Raw genomic sequence first — 14782 nt, 5'->3', positions numbered from 1 at the left:
CCCATGACTAGTGGCATCTTGTTGATTTTTGAGATACCCTTAGGCATCTTGCTGTCCTGATGCAAACTTTATAACTCTAAGCTTTTTGGTAGCCAGGCTCTCCTCTGCCCTAACTTTTCAGGAGTATCCTTCATGGCAACAGTGCACACTTTGAAGTCATGCAGCTGTGTTGTTTGCTCCTGATTTTCACTGTAGATTTAGCAGAGATCAGCCAGCAATACCCATGTTATAGCCTGAAGGTTTCCCTGCCTTGAAATTTCCTCCACTAGATCAGTTAGTATGCCTTCCATAACCTTAGCCTCCTACAGTCTCAGGATTTGGCAAAATGTAAACAAATTTTCTGTCATAGCATAATACTACACATGGTCCAAATGCCAGTGGAGTCCTTGTTCCTGACTGAAATGTTGTAAGTCTGACCTTTATTGACCACATTCCTATTAGCATTTTGGTCGACTGAGCTCTGCCCAGCATCTCCAATCAATCTCCAATTACAGCATCATAAATCTTTTCTAGCTGGCATCACCAAACCTTTCCAAACTCCTCACAATCCAGTTCTAGAGGCTTCTGAACCACAAGATCATGTACAATCACAGAAATGACCCCACTCTTGATACCAATATTATGTATTCCTTATCTTTCCTGATGCTGAGATATAGTACCTGAAATACACAACTGAAAGGAGGAGAGGTTTAATGTGGCTCATGGTTCAGGAGATTCAGTCCATGGTTAGATGGCTCCAAGGCAGAAACATCATGGTGGAAGGGCCTGGCAGAAGTAGATTGCCCACATTCAGGTGGTCACGACGCAGAGAGAAAAGGAAAGAGCCAGGGACAAGAACACAACTTTGTGATAGTTAATGTTGTATCAACTTGAGTAAGAAATGCCAAGCTGCTTGGTTTAGTATAGTTTTGAATTCTGTACTTACTGCTGAAGAGGGAATATCCACCCTAGATGTGAGTGGTATGAACCAATAGGTTTGTAGACTAAGTGGAATAAAAAAGGAAAAAAAGAAAATCTCACTTCTGTCTTTTTGGAGGAGCTCTAGTCTCCACTGTCATCTTTGGACAGCTATCCTCAGGCTTCCAATGCAGATTCTTGACCCTTCCAGCACAGACCCTTTGGCCTTCCAATGTAGAGCATTCAGCTTCTTGACATAGACTCCAATGAGACTCTACACTGGAGAGACTCTCTCCAGTGAGGTGGGGAGCTCCAGATCTTCCACCTGTGACTAGATCATCTGACTCTCCAGTGTGCATGTGGCCCTTTTGCATTCTTCCCACCTGACTGTATAGGTGGCCACTGTAAGCATATTATATATATAAAATTCTGTTACTCTAGTGACCTTTCTACATCACACCCCCAGGGACCCACCTCCTCCAACATGTCTCCATTTCAGAACACAAGACACTGGGGGAGCATCTTATATGTAAACCATAACATAGACTGATTCAACCCAATTCAAAGATTGATTAAATAAACTGAAAAGAAATTACTAACTTTCACAGGTCTCTAGTAAGACTTATCTTTTTTTTTTTTTGTTTGTTTGTTTGTTTGTTTTTTTGTTTTTTGTTTTTGTTTTTCTCCGGTACCGGGAACCGAACTCACGACCTTGCGCTTGCCAGGCAGGCGCTTTTGCCGCTGAGCTAAATCCCCAGCCCCAAGACTTATCTTTTAAAAAACAGACTTACATCAACAACATTAAGAATGAAAAGGGCATAGATATCACAAACTGAATTCTAAGAAAGCTTCTGCTTTTGATATTGAGTAGGAAATTTGGCCCAATTTTAGAACAACCAGTTTGGCAAATATTGTAAGATATCTGAGGGCTTTAAAGTGATAACAAAGCGACAAACAATTTCAGAACCAAAATCCAGAAGTATTCAGTATGCATTTAAGCAGATTGGAAATAGTTAACAAGATAATTTATAAAGTGAAAGACAGATCACAAAAAAAAAGCTGAAAGAAAAAAAATGGATAATATCCATGATGATTGACTAAGGATTAACAGCCACTGTGAATGTCTCCAATGTTCTGCTACAGAAAATCAGTTACCTTGAAGTGGAGGTGAAACATAAAGTCCAATACTAGAGGATAAGTAGAAAGATAATCCAGTGGAACTATTATCCAGTGTTTAGGGGGTGAAAGGGGAAACTGCTCCCCTCCTGGATCATGGTGCCCCAGCCCTTACCCCAGATCCAGTGTACGTACTATCCTGGGAAAGGACCAGTCTGTGAAAGGAAGTAGCATGGCCCTCAGTGCCAGCCTAGTGGGCTGGATAGAGCCATAGTCATGCTACCATCCCCACCAGTATGGTGCAGTGAGACATTTCCAGCCAGGGTCTCAGAGAAAACAAAAACAGAATGTGTCAAAACTTAATTGCCATGCACTTACCCACTCCCCTTCAAGGTTGTTGGTGCTCCAGAACTGGCAGAAAGTAAGATACCAGGAAGACAGAAGGTCTTCCCAACATAAACAACAACAATAATAACAATAAGCTGCTTATTCTTTCCACACACAACAGGAATGCTGTATGTGAAACAACCAAAGCAGTGCCCTACCATCAGCTGCTGGCAGGCTCCCACGGAGGTGGAGGCACCCAGCAATGCCAGAAGGAAGGGAAAACCAATTCTACAATAATATCTGGAACAAAATCAGAGTGACCAGTGACGTGCAATGAAGGGGAACCTTGACGGCACCCTCTTGCTATTGCTGCGGCCAAGGTGAAATAAACATGTGTGGTGATCACTACCTGGGGTAGTAACTCTAGGCAAGAAAAACCTGTGCAGGGAAGACATGGAGAAGCCTGCAATATTTGCTTTCCAAGTAGATCAAAATAACTGAATCCATGGAAGTATTCAAAGGGGCACACTCAGAGCTTGAAACCAGAATAGGAGTTACAAGGGAGCAACAGTTCTCAAGCCTTCGGATAGGCAATTTTCTGGCTCACGGAGGAAAATGCACGGCTAGTGAAACCAGACAGCGATACTAGTGTAGAAGGAGCTGTGTGAAGGCTCTGGGTCAATGCTATAACAACTGTGTGAAGGTTTTAGATTTTTTATCCTTATTTCCATTGTTACGTTTGGTAACTGTAGTTATTGGAACCTTGCTATTTTGTTGGAATCCGGATATCCTGCCGGTTGTGCTTTAGTGGGAGGGGGATCCATTTCTTCTTTCTTTATTCTTTTGTTTCTATTTCCTGTTTTTATTTTTTGTTATTCTTCTTTCTTTTGGTTTTTCTTTTCTTGTATTGGTTGATTATTTAAGTTTCAAGAGTATCTACCTTGACCTAATCCCTCATTTCCTACTCTTTCCCTATCGTATGCAGTTTTTCTCTTCTCATTATCTTGCCTCCTTGCCTTCCCCCTCCTCCTCTCCATTCATCTAATGACATAAATATAACAGGGGACTGCATAAGTGCATTAGAGAAGAAGAACTAACCAATACTATATGTTGGAGACCACCACAAAGTGGCTCTGAGCAGGATTTAATATTAACCAATTGGCTCTCCATGTTTACTTGTGAATTGTCCAAAGTTTAGGCACCTTGTCTGAAAATGGGTAGCAGACTCATAGTAAATAAACCTCTATGAGTCACTGGTCAGTGCTGAGGCCTGTATTGGCCTGTGAAACTGTGATGCTTCAAAGGACAAGATAAGGCCACAGCTGAGGACGTCTGGCTCCAACCCCATTTAACGGAAGGGAGACTACAGCTCAGACTCCACAGTCCTACAATCAATGCCAACCTAAAGCTAAGGTAGTTCTCTTGATTGACAGAATTTACTACTTGGGAAAATATTTCCCAAGGTCCTGCTAGATTCCTGCATTTTCTTCAGTATCCTCCTCCTTTGTTTGAAAACCTAACAAATATGGGCTGCACAGAGAAGTCGTTGTCTTAACCCTGAGAATTTTGAATGCTGTAAGAGAGTTAGACCCTCCTGGAGCCCTGAAACCACTTCAATTGTCTCACTAATTTAAGCCTTTGCTGTCCACTTGTTTGGGAGATTGCCAGCCTGATCAACCTGCAATAACTAAGGGTTATTAACCTGATAACTATAAATTAAACAGTACCATTTAAAGGGCTTAATAAAATCAGATTTAGAGGGATCAAGCAAAATTACCCACAATCATATTAACATGCACTGAAAATCTCACAGTCTCATTTGATCTCTAAATACATTGCTACCCATCTGCATACATCCTCTTGCCTACAAAAATATTCTTGCAGATTCCCTCAGCTCCAGTCCTTTACCCCAGATGTAAAATAACTCCAACACATTCTGACTTCCTGTACATTTGAACCTATTGACATGTCTCTTATTTTCCTCTCTTCCATTGACATACCTTCCCTTTATTCTCCCTTTCCATGGACCCCAGCCCTTCACATCCTGGTATAATATAGGCTGTAAGGGATATTGCCAAAAGGGTGAAATTAGCAAAACAAATTTTAATGAATGATGTATGCTTGGTTCTGTTGAAACTGTTACAAGAAATAGAAATCCTCTCCCTATAACACAGGGTCTAACTCAATTAAATTGAGTAGATTGAAAGGGTAGGCTAGCTCACTGGACAAATGCCAAGAACATATCACTGAAAAACAGAAGCCAACTAAAAAGATCCTCATATCAGCAACAAACTCTACTCACTCTATTTGACCTCAACCCTCACATGTACAGAGAGAGAGAGAGAAAGAGAGAGAGAAAGAGAGAGAGAACATGAAAACACAAGGCAATAAAATGCCTACTCAAAGATAACAATAAGCAATGTATTAACCATTGGTACCCTTCTATCTTATTGTTTTGTAATTTTGCTTTTTTTGCTCTTTAAAACAAAAAAGTGCTACAAACTCTTCCAACTCTCCCTAAGCAGATCTGAGGGGCACTGATGCAGGGAAAATCAAACACCAGATAGCTGAGATGAATGAAAGCATTAAAGAGGAGTGAAAGAAACTTGGCAAGTTCAAAGAGGACATAACTCAAAAGCAGTGGAACTAGCATGTGAAATGACCAACGTGCAAAAGGGAGCACAAACTAAAAATTGGAAAATCTCACTAAAATGGTTCAAAACATGAATGACAAATTTTCCAAAGATACAGACTCTACGTAGAAGCATCAAACAGAGCTGCGCATGGTGGTACACGCCTGTAATCCCAAAACTTGGGAGGCTGAAGCAGGAGGATCACCACAAGCTCAAGGCCAGCCTAGGCTACATACCCTGCCTTAAAAAAACAAAACAAAACAAAAAAACTGTCAAATGGAAATTCCAGAGATAAAAAAAAAAATCTATGGATTTCATAAACAGCAGAAGTGAACACTGTGAAAACGGGGTTTCAGAAATGAAAGACAAAATGGAAGTTCATGACAATTTACTCACAGCAGCCTTAAAAACAGTAAGAGACCAAGAAAAATACATCCAACAGTTTCCAGATCACGCAAAGATGACTAACGTAAGACTAATTCTAGTTAGAGAAAACAGAAAATAGCACATATGTTGACAGAAATTATAGCATCAAACTTTCCAAGGAAAAGGAAAGAATCCAACATGCAGGTAAGGGAGGTTTACAGACCACTAATTATGATGAAAAAGAAGCTCCATATGACACATCCTAGTCAAAATCCCAGATGTCCAACAAAAAGACAGAATCTTAAAAGCTGTACGAAAAATAAAATATCATTCTATTTAAAGGTAAACCCTAAGGATTACAGCAGAGTTCTCAGCATAAACTTTAAAGGCCAGGAGAGCTTGGAAGGAAGTGTTGCAAACCCTAAAAGGAAATAATTCCTGCAAAACTACCTGTCAAAATTGATAGAGAAATAAGGACACCTCATAACAAAGGATACTTTAACAGATAGATGAACACCAAACTACCATTCCAAAAACTCACTAAAGAACATCCAAGACAGACAATAAAGCTAACAAAACCCAAAAGTCAGATGGAATGATCTTGTCAAACCAAGAGAGTAGTTTTTTTTTTTTTTTGGTTTTTCTCCGGTACCGGGAACCGAACTCATGACCTTGCACTTGCCAGGCAGGCACTTTGCCACTGAGCTAAATCCCCAGCCCCCCAAGAGAGTAGTTTTTAAGAAGAGGAAAAATTTAAAAATCAACATAAAAAGTACACAATGACAAGAATGAGTCAATACCTTTCAGTGATAATTTTCAGTGTAAATGTAAATTGCCTCAACTTAGCAAATTAAAAACACAGGCTGGTAGACTGTATCAAAAAACAGAATCCAACAGTCTGTTGCATTCAAGAAACTCATATAATCCAAAAAGAAATTCACAGACTAAAAATCAAAATGTGGAAAATAATACTTCATGCACAAGGATCTTGAAAGCAAGCAGGGTAGCCATTTTTATTCTGTCAAACCAAAACTGATAAGAAGAGGGAAAGAAGGTCAGTACATGTTAGTTAAGAAAACAATTCAACAGGAAGAGATAACAATTGTGAACATATATGCACTGAATACAGGGGCACTTAACTTCATAAAACAAATGCTGCTGGACATAAAAAGAAATCAGATAAACACCAACACAATCATAGTAGAAGACCTCAACACCCCACTTTAATATAGAGACAGATCAACTAAACAAAAAATTAATAAAGAAACATCAGAGGTCAATCACACCTTTGAACAAATAGATGTAGTAGATGTCTACAAAATGTTCTATGTTACTACAACAGAAAACACATTCTTCACAGTAGCACATAGAACTTTCTCAAAAATAGACTACATACTAGTCCATAGACCCTGATTAAGTACGTACAAAATAACTAAAATCATCGCATGTATCATATCAGATCATAGTGCACTGAAGCAGGAAATCAATTGCAAAAGAAGGCACAGAAATGGTATTAACAATTAGACATTAAATAACTCACTCCTAATACTCAATGGCTCACAGGAGAAATTAAACAATTCCTAGAATAAAATGATAATGCCAGTATTACACACCATGGGACAAAATGAAAACACTCCTAGGAGGGAAATTTACTACTGTGAATGATTACATTGGAAAAACAGCACAAGTTCAAGTAAACAGTCTAATCACGCACCTGAAGGTCCTAGAAAAACAAGAACAATCCAAATCCAAAGCTAGTACAAGGAAGGAAATTATAATGTTCAGTACAGAAACTAATGAAATTGAGACTAAAAAAAATGGAAAAAATGAATGAGGAGCTGCAAAGGCTGGTGTGGCAGTGGCCATGAACCACTTTTTGGACCAGTGACCTCCTGGAAATCAATGAAAGTCTGGTGATCCAGCAGTGTGGGATGAGCATCTTTAATAGCAGGACAAAGGAAGAATAAACATAAAACATAACTGGAAGCTGTAATGCTCCAAAAATATTGCAGAATCAGATGATACCAAAACCTTCACCAAACCTGGAACTATGACATCGTTCATACCTGGATGTGCTGAAATGGAGGAAATATCAAGTCAATGTGTAATAGATTTCTACTAAAGTGAAACACTGTGATTGGTCCTCCACAAAACTCAAAATTGTATGACATTGACATTGATAGATATATATATAAACATTGACATTGATGTATATAGATATAGATTATATATATAGAAACGACATGTGGTATATATATAGAACAAAAACTATACTATGGACATAGTCTTTTTCATACTGTATTTGTCTGAGAATCTCCAAAAACAGTATGAAAAAGTCTATGTCCATAGTATAGTTTTTGTTCTTGGGAGAAGGTTGCTCTAGGACTGCTTAGCCCTTTTTTTGGTTTTGCATTTAACTCAATAAACTTAGGTTCAGGTTCAAAAACAAACAGAACTAATGATATGAAGAGCTGGTTCTTCAAAAACAAGCAAAATAGGCAAATCCTTAGCAAATTGGACCCTCCCCCAAAAAAGGAAATAAAAGACTTATATCAATGCAATTAGAAATTTAAAAGGTAATATTACAACAGACAGCACCTAATCCGTAAGATTACTGGTAACTACTTTGAAAATCTGCACTCCAACAAATTGTAGAAATTTGTATTAGAAATGGACAGATTCCTAGATATATATAAATTACCAAAACTGAAATAAGAAGATATAAACCCTTGAATAATACAATAACAAGCATAAAATTAAGGTAGTAATAAAAAAATCAACCAACTGTTAAAAGCCCAGGACCCAATGAATTCACCACGGAATTCTACAAGAACTACAGTCTTCTAATCCCAATACTCCTCAAACTCTTTAATGAAACTGAAGGGGGAGGAGTACTGCCAAACTCACGCCTAGATGCTAGCATTACCTTGATTCAAGAACCAGACAAGGGCTCAAGTGAAAAAGAAAATTACAGACCAACTTCCTTAAAGAACATAGGTGCACAATTCCTCAACAAGATACAAACAGAATGCAAGCAAAAGCAAAGACAAAATCACACGGTCATCTCAATAGATGCAGAAAAAGCCTTTGACAACATCCAGCATCCATTCATGATAAAAACTCTAAACAAAATAAGTACGGAAGGATCTTGTCTCAATCTGATAAAAGCTACCTATGACAAATCTACTGCCAGTATTATATTAAATGAGGAAAAACTGAAAGCTTTTCTTCTATAACTAATAACAAGACAAGGATGTCCACTGTCACCAATCTTCTTTAATATAGTAATTGAAACATTAACAAGAATAATCAGGCAAGAGAAAGAAATAAAAGGAATACATTTAAGAGAGGAAAAAGTCAAACTATCCTTATTCAGATGACATGACTCTACACATAGAAGACTCAACATATTCTACCAAAACACCCTTAGAACTAATAAAAAATCAGTGAGGTAGCAGATTACAAAATCAACACACGAAAATCAATAACATTTCTGGAACCAATAACGAACCCATCAAAAAGAAAATTAGGAAAAGAATATCACTCACAATACTTTCAAGAAAAATTAAAAACATGGGGATTAACCTAATTAGAACCTCTATAATGAAAAAGGAGATTGAACTAGACATCAGAAAATAAGATATCCCCCGTCCCTGGGTAGGCAGAACCATTATTATCAAAATGACCATACTTCCAAAACTGACATACAGATTTAATGCAATCCCAATCAAAATACAACAGCAATCCTCAAAAAGCATACAAAGCAATCCTAAAATTTCCATGGAACCAGAAAAGACCTAGAACAGCAAAAGCAGTTCTGGACACCTAGAGCAAAACAGCAGGCATCAAATCCCTGAATTTCAAAGCCACAAACCCATATTACAAAGCCACAGCAATTTTTTTTAAAGTGTGGTAAAGGTACAAAAATAGACATGTGAATCAGTGGAGTAGAACAGAGGATGCAGGGCTGGGGATTTAGCTCAGTGGCACAGCACCTGCCTGGCAAGCGCAAGGTCGTGAGTTCAATTCCCGGTACCGGAGAAACTAGAAAGGGAAAAGAAAAGCACAAAGGGAAGAGTCGGGGAAAAAAAGTAAGCCAAACCTGAGCCGTGCAAAAAAAAAAAAAAAAGAACAGAGGATGCAGCAACTATCCCAGGCACATTCAGCGATCTGACAAGGGGGGCCAAAGACATAAGCTTAAGGAAAGACAGCCTCTTTGATAAACGGTGCTGAGAAAACTGGGTATACACACGCAGAAGATTGAATCTATATCCATATCTTTTACCATGTACTAAACTAACATGAAAAAACAGATCAAAGATCTAAATGTTAAAACAGAAACAATCTGCTGAGGGTTAAAATAGGTAAAGCTCATAAAGACATAGGCAAGGACTTTCTAAACAGAGCTCCAGTTGCATAAGAAGTAACATCAAGACTCAACAAATGGGATCATATCAAATTACAAAGCTTCTTCACAGCAGAGTGAAGAGACAGTCTAGAGTCAGAGAAACACTGCCAGCTACTCTACAAACAGAGGACTCATATCTAGAATATATAAAGAACTGAAAAATCAGATCCTCTAAAATAAAAGACCCAACAAAATAATAGGCAACTGAAATTAATAAATACATCTCAAGCATACAAATGGCCAATAAATATATTTTTAAAACATTCAACATCACGGCTATTAGAGAAATCCAAATTAAAACAACACTGAGATTTCATCTTACTCCAGAAAGAATGGCTATCATGAAGTAATCAAATAGTAAGAATAGGAGTGAGGTCGCAGAGAAAAAAGAATTCTACCTTGCTGGTAAAAATGTGAAGTAGTATAACCACCACTGGAATCAGTATGAATATTTAAATTTAAATGGACAATGAGAGAGGATACAGGGAGACTGAGTCAAAATTAATGATCTAACCAAAACACTGATTAACCATACCTTAGGAAACAACTGCTGGTGTGAGAGAGCCTAATTTGACATGGGAAGATGCTGTAGAAGTGCATGCAGGAACAAACCTGTGTGAGCTCTTGCAAACACACACACACACACACACACACACACACACACACACACACAGCTCTATCAAGAAGAAGCACCCAAAGCTCAGCGTGACAGTCCCCTTTATGATGGTCATTATGTTAGAGTTTAAATTCGGGCCAGATTACTCCCCTCCCAGACAGCATAGACTTTGGAGAGCTGCGAGGGCTCTGAGCTCCGTTCTTCTGTGGCTGAGGCTGGGCACTCGGGTAGGTTGGGCAGCGGTTGAATTAATTCCCGACAACTACCTTAAGGCCTTCCACACCTGGGAGGGAGGGGGCTGGAGAAAAGCGTGCACGGGGTCTGCCACCTGTGCCATCTGCGGGAGGTCCGGAGCGTGGGCGGCACGCTAACGTTCCAGTGCACACTCCTCGAGGCATGGCTGGCCGGTGACTGTACCACTGTCTTTGCCACTGCCTTCACCTCGAATATCTCCAGGTGGACTGGAGAGGAAGACAGTGTACGGGGACTGTGCGCTAGAGGCCACAGGCGCCCAGCCCTCCCCTGGTCCCTGCAGGAGCGCCCCCACACCCATACTCCTCACTCACCTCCAAACTTCCCGTGGCTGCACTTGTCTGCGGCAGTGCTTGAACTTCCACTGTGTCACTCTAGGTGATGAGAATTAAGAGCTGGAGCCTGGTGGGGTCGCTGGGTGCCGGGACGAGCCCTGGGAGTAGCTGTGGGACCTCGGTCCCCTCTTCTCTCTTTTGCTTCCTGGGAATGAGATGAGAGGTTTGCTTCTTCGCCACAAACTCTCACAATGATGGGCTGCCTCAGCACAGGCCCCCAAACGGTACCCATCAGTCAGAGATAGAAACCTCCGAAACTGTTCATCAGAGCAGAGCTTTCCCTTTGTGAGCTGATTACCTCAAGTATAGCGCTGAGCAGCTAACACTGATGTGCTAGAAAAAATGAAAACGACTCACCTTTTTAAATCATGCAAATATAACCTTGATACCATAATATGACAAAAAACAAAATAAACTCATTTCACTCATGACCATAGTTCCAAAACTCCTGAACAAAAGTTTAGCAAATTATATTCTATACTGTTAAAAAGATAACAACTTATATCACGACCAAAATGAAATTTATTCCAATAATTCAAACTTCACTTAACATTAGAAAATTAATAAATGTAAATCAGTACATTAAAAGACAAATGATGCCAGGTGTACTGGTGCAAGCCTGTAATCCCAGCTCTCAGGAGGCTGAGGCAGGAGGATCACTGCTAGTTCAAGCCCAGCCTAAGCTACACAGTGAGTCCAGGCCAGCCTGAGCTATACAGGGAGACCCTGTCTCAAAAAAATAAATTAATTAAATTAAAAAATAAAAAACAAGGGAAGAAACAAATTATCACTTCAACAGATGCAGAAAAATCATCTATTTTATTGAAAATTCGTACCTGCTTATAAAAATATTCTGAGCAGACCATGAATGGAAAAGAACTTCCTTAAGCTACTAAGGCAATTAGATACAAACTCCTTGAAGCCAATGTCCTCTTAAGAGTGAAAAACTAAAAAGTATTCTCTTTAGCATAAACAAAATTAGGACACCAGTACCTCTATTTTTTCATTATCATACTAAAGATACTAGGGAGTACAACAGAGCAAAAAGATAAATAAATAGTATAAGAACTGGAAATGAAAACAGAGAGAGGTCTTTATTCATAAATTATGACTGTCTTCATAGAACAACCAAAAACCTGCACAGATAGTTTATTAAAATTAATAGTACTTAACAGATTCAATGCAATTCCAATTAAACTACCATTAGTATACCTCACAGATCTAGAGAAAACATTCCTAAAGTTCATCTGGAGTCAAAAGGGGCCTAGAATAGCAAAAGCAATCTTGAGAAACCAAGGAAAGGCAGGAGGCATCACAATTCCAGACTTTAAATTATATTACAAAGCTACTGTGATTAAATCAGCCTGGTATTGGTGCAAAAACAGACCTGAAAATCAATGGAACAGATTAGAAGATACAGATACAACTACAAACACATTCAGTCACCTTATCTTCGACAAGGGGGCCAAACATGTTCAATGGAAGGAAGATAGCCTCTTTAATAAATGGTGCTGGAAAAACTGGCTTTCCACATGCTGAAGACTGAAACCACACCCATGTCTTTCACCATGCACTAAATTAAAGTCAAAATGGATCGAAGATCTAAATATTAAAACAGAAACACTAATTTATTGGATGAAAAAGTAGGTAAAAGTCTTGACGACACTGGGGTAGGCAGAGTTCATGAACAAAAACCAAACTGCATGGAAAATACTTCAAAGAATCAACAACTGGGATCTCATCTTATTGAAAAGTTTTTGCACATCTAAAGAAATCACCAATAAAGTAAAATTAATAGTACTTAACAGAAAAATTACTGGATACTCAACAAATACGTAAAATCTAATTGCATTTATATCATCAAAAAAATCATAAATTTAACTTTAAGATAGCATTTCATGGGGGCTGGATATATAGCTCAGCACCATAAGTGCCTGCCTGGCAAGCATAAGGTCCTGAGTTCAATTCCCAGTATCAGAAAAAAAAGTAACATTTCATTTCTATTTTAGTTAATATGTAATTAATAGATGTACAAACATATCATCTCCTTGTGTGTCTATCATTTCTTTGGTTTTTTTTTTTTTTTTGGTGTTTTTGAGACAGGGTCTCACTGTGCAGTTCAGGCTGGTCTCAAACTCGCAACGATCCTCCTGCCTCAGCCTCCTGAGTGCTAGGATTACAGGTGTGTACCACCACACCCGGTTATCATTTCTTTGTGATGAGATCATTCAAAAACCTCTCCGAGCTATTTTGGAATATACAATACATTATTGTTAGCTGTACTCATGCTCATATGTAATAGAACAGGAGCAGTTATTCCTATCTACCTGTAACTTTGTACCCATTAACCATCTTCTACCCATCCTTCCCTTTTCTCCCCTCCCCAGTTTCTGTAATTCTGTACAAAACCATGATCGTATTTACTACTTCCTAGCAGTCAGCTTTTTATGATTCTGCAAATGTGTGAGATTAGATTCCATTTTAAATAGTATCCAAAATATAAAGTATATTAGAATGACTCTAATGAAAAAAAAACAAACATTCATGGGAAAAAAAACACATACAATTATAGACCAGTGAAAATCTAAGTAAATGGAAACACATAGAGAATTACCTCATAAAACATGCAATAAAATAAATTACTCTTCAACCATATGGTTCCTTAAGTTATATCACTTTCTGGAAAACTTTTATTAATATTTTACCCAAAGACATATTAAACATATATGGTAAGAAGTGTTATTTGAACATTATAAGTGTTAGACAAAAATATACCCTAATTTACCCAATACTTTCTAGGAAAAGAATATAATTTGGATCAATTTCAGTTGCATATCATTTGGATTGGAATTTTGTTAACAAAACTGTGTGGACTAGAGGTTACAAGGAAGTGAGAAATCCAAAGAGTTTCCTACTTAGCATAACAATAAATTGACTTTTAGGTGCAAGTAGGTGTAGAAATAGATGCTATTGAACTGCTTGAAGAGTTTGCTTTTGGGGGGGGGGTTGAGTAGCTTTTGAATGATCCTCAGACATTGTATACTGTAAAGGTCCAGTTCCTGATGCTTGGATTTCATACCTTCTTATGGAAACCAAGTTTCCATCCCAAATACATTAGATCTGGTGAGACCCAAACCTGGGGAAGTTGGTAAAAGTATAAGGTACAGGGATGAGGGTGAGGGTGGGCCACCCCACCGGTTTAGAAGGAGTCAGGGCACATACATTACAAATTTCAGTTATATAGCTGCCCAAATTTTACAAGAGTAGAAGTGCGGCTGAGAATCGAGGAAGTGAAATAATTACTGAAATTCTCTGGGTTCTGCAGAATTTAAATGGCAGATAGTTCAGTCCTGGAATGAGTTGGGAAAAACAGTGAGGTGAGCAGGAGAAAGCGGGGATTTTAAATTTGGTGAACACAGTTGTTACACCGAACAGGTAAGGAAGGTGGGCGCAGGAGGGAGCAGATCCTCAGAGGCGTGCTGCATGAGGGAGACCTTCATCGCTCTGCCCACCCCCGCCGGAGCAGTCGGCATGGTGCCCGGCTCAGTCAGTGGTCACTGTTGGGCTGAGCATAATACAATGTCGTGAGAAAATATTTCACTGAGGACACAAGAAATGGTAGTTAAGTCAGCAGAAAACATCACAGAAACTTAATTAAGACAAAGTCGAGAAATAAGTTTCCGAAGAGTTAAAAGGAAGTGGGGGCACAGCACCACGGTATTTGCCAGGGCCTGCTGGTCCGTGAATCGTCCGCTGCGGGACACCTAGCCTCCCCAGGGCAGCTGGGCCGGGCTTTGCCTTCCGGGGCCGCGTGCCATGGGCCTGTCCTCGC

The 14782-nt window shown here is 39.1% G+C and overlaps 1 long non-coding RNA gene across 1 annotated transcript in view; it reads right to left on the bottom strand.

Moving 5' to 3' along the window:
- Window positions 1–14782, bottom strand: part of LOC102028439 — a 42565-nt gene that overhangs the window by 9460 nt on the left and 18323 nt on the right. Inside the window, exon 2 of the long non-coding RNA XR_264242.2 lies at window positions 10930–11095. This is a non-coding gene — a long non-coding RNA (uncharacterized LOC102028439). The remainder of the gene's footprint in view (window positions 1–10929; window positions 11096–14782) is intronic.

This window comes from Chinchilla lanigera, unplaced genomic scaffold, assembly GCF_000276665.1.
Source record: "Chinchilla lanigera isolate Chin_1 unplaced genomic scaffold, ChiLan1.0 scaffold00099, whole genome shotgun sequence".
NCBI lineage: Eukaryota > Metazoa > Chordata > Mammalia > Rodentia > Chinchillidae > Chinchilla > Chinchilla lanigera.
This window is presented reverse-complemented; position numbering and strand designations above follow the sequence as displayed.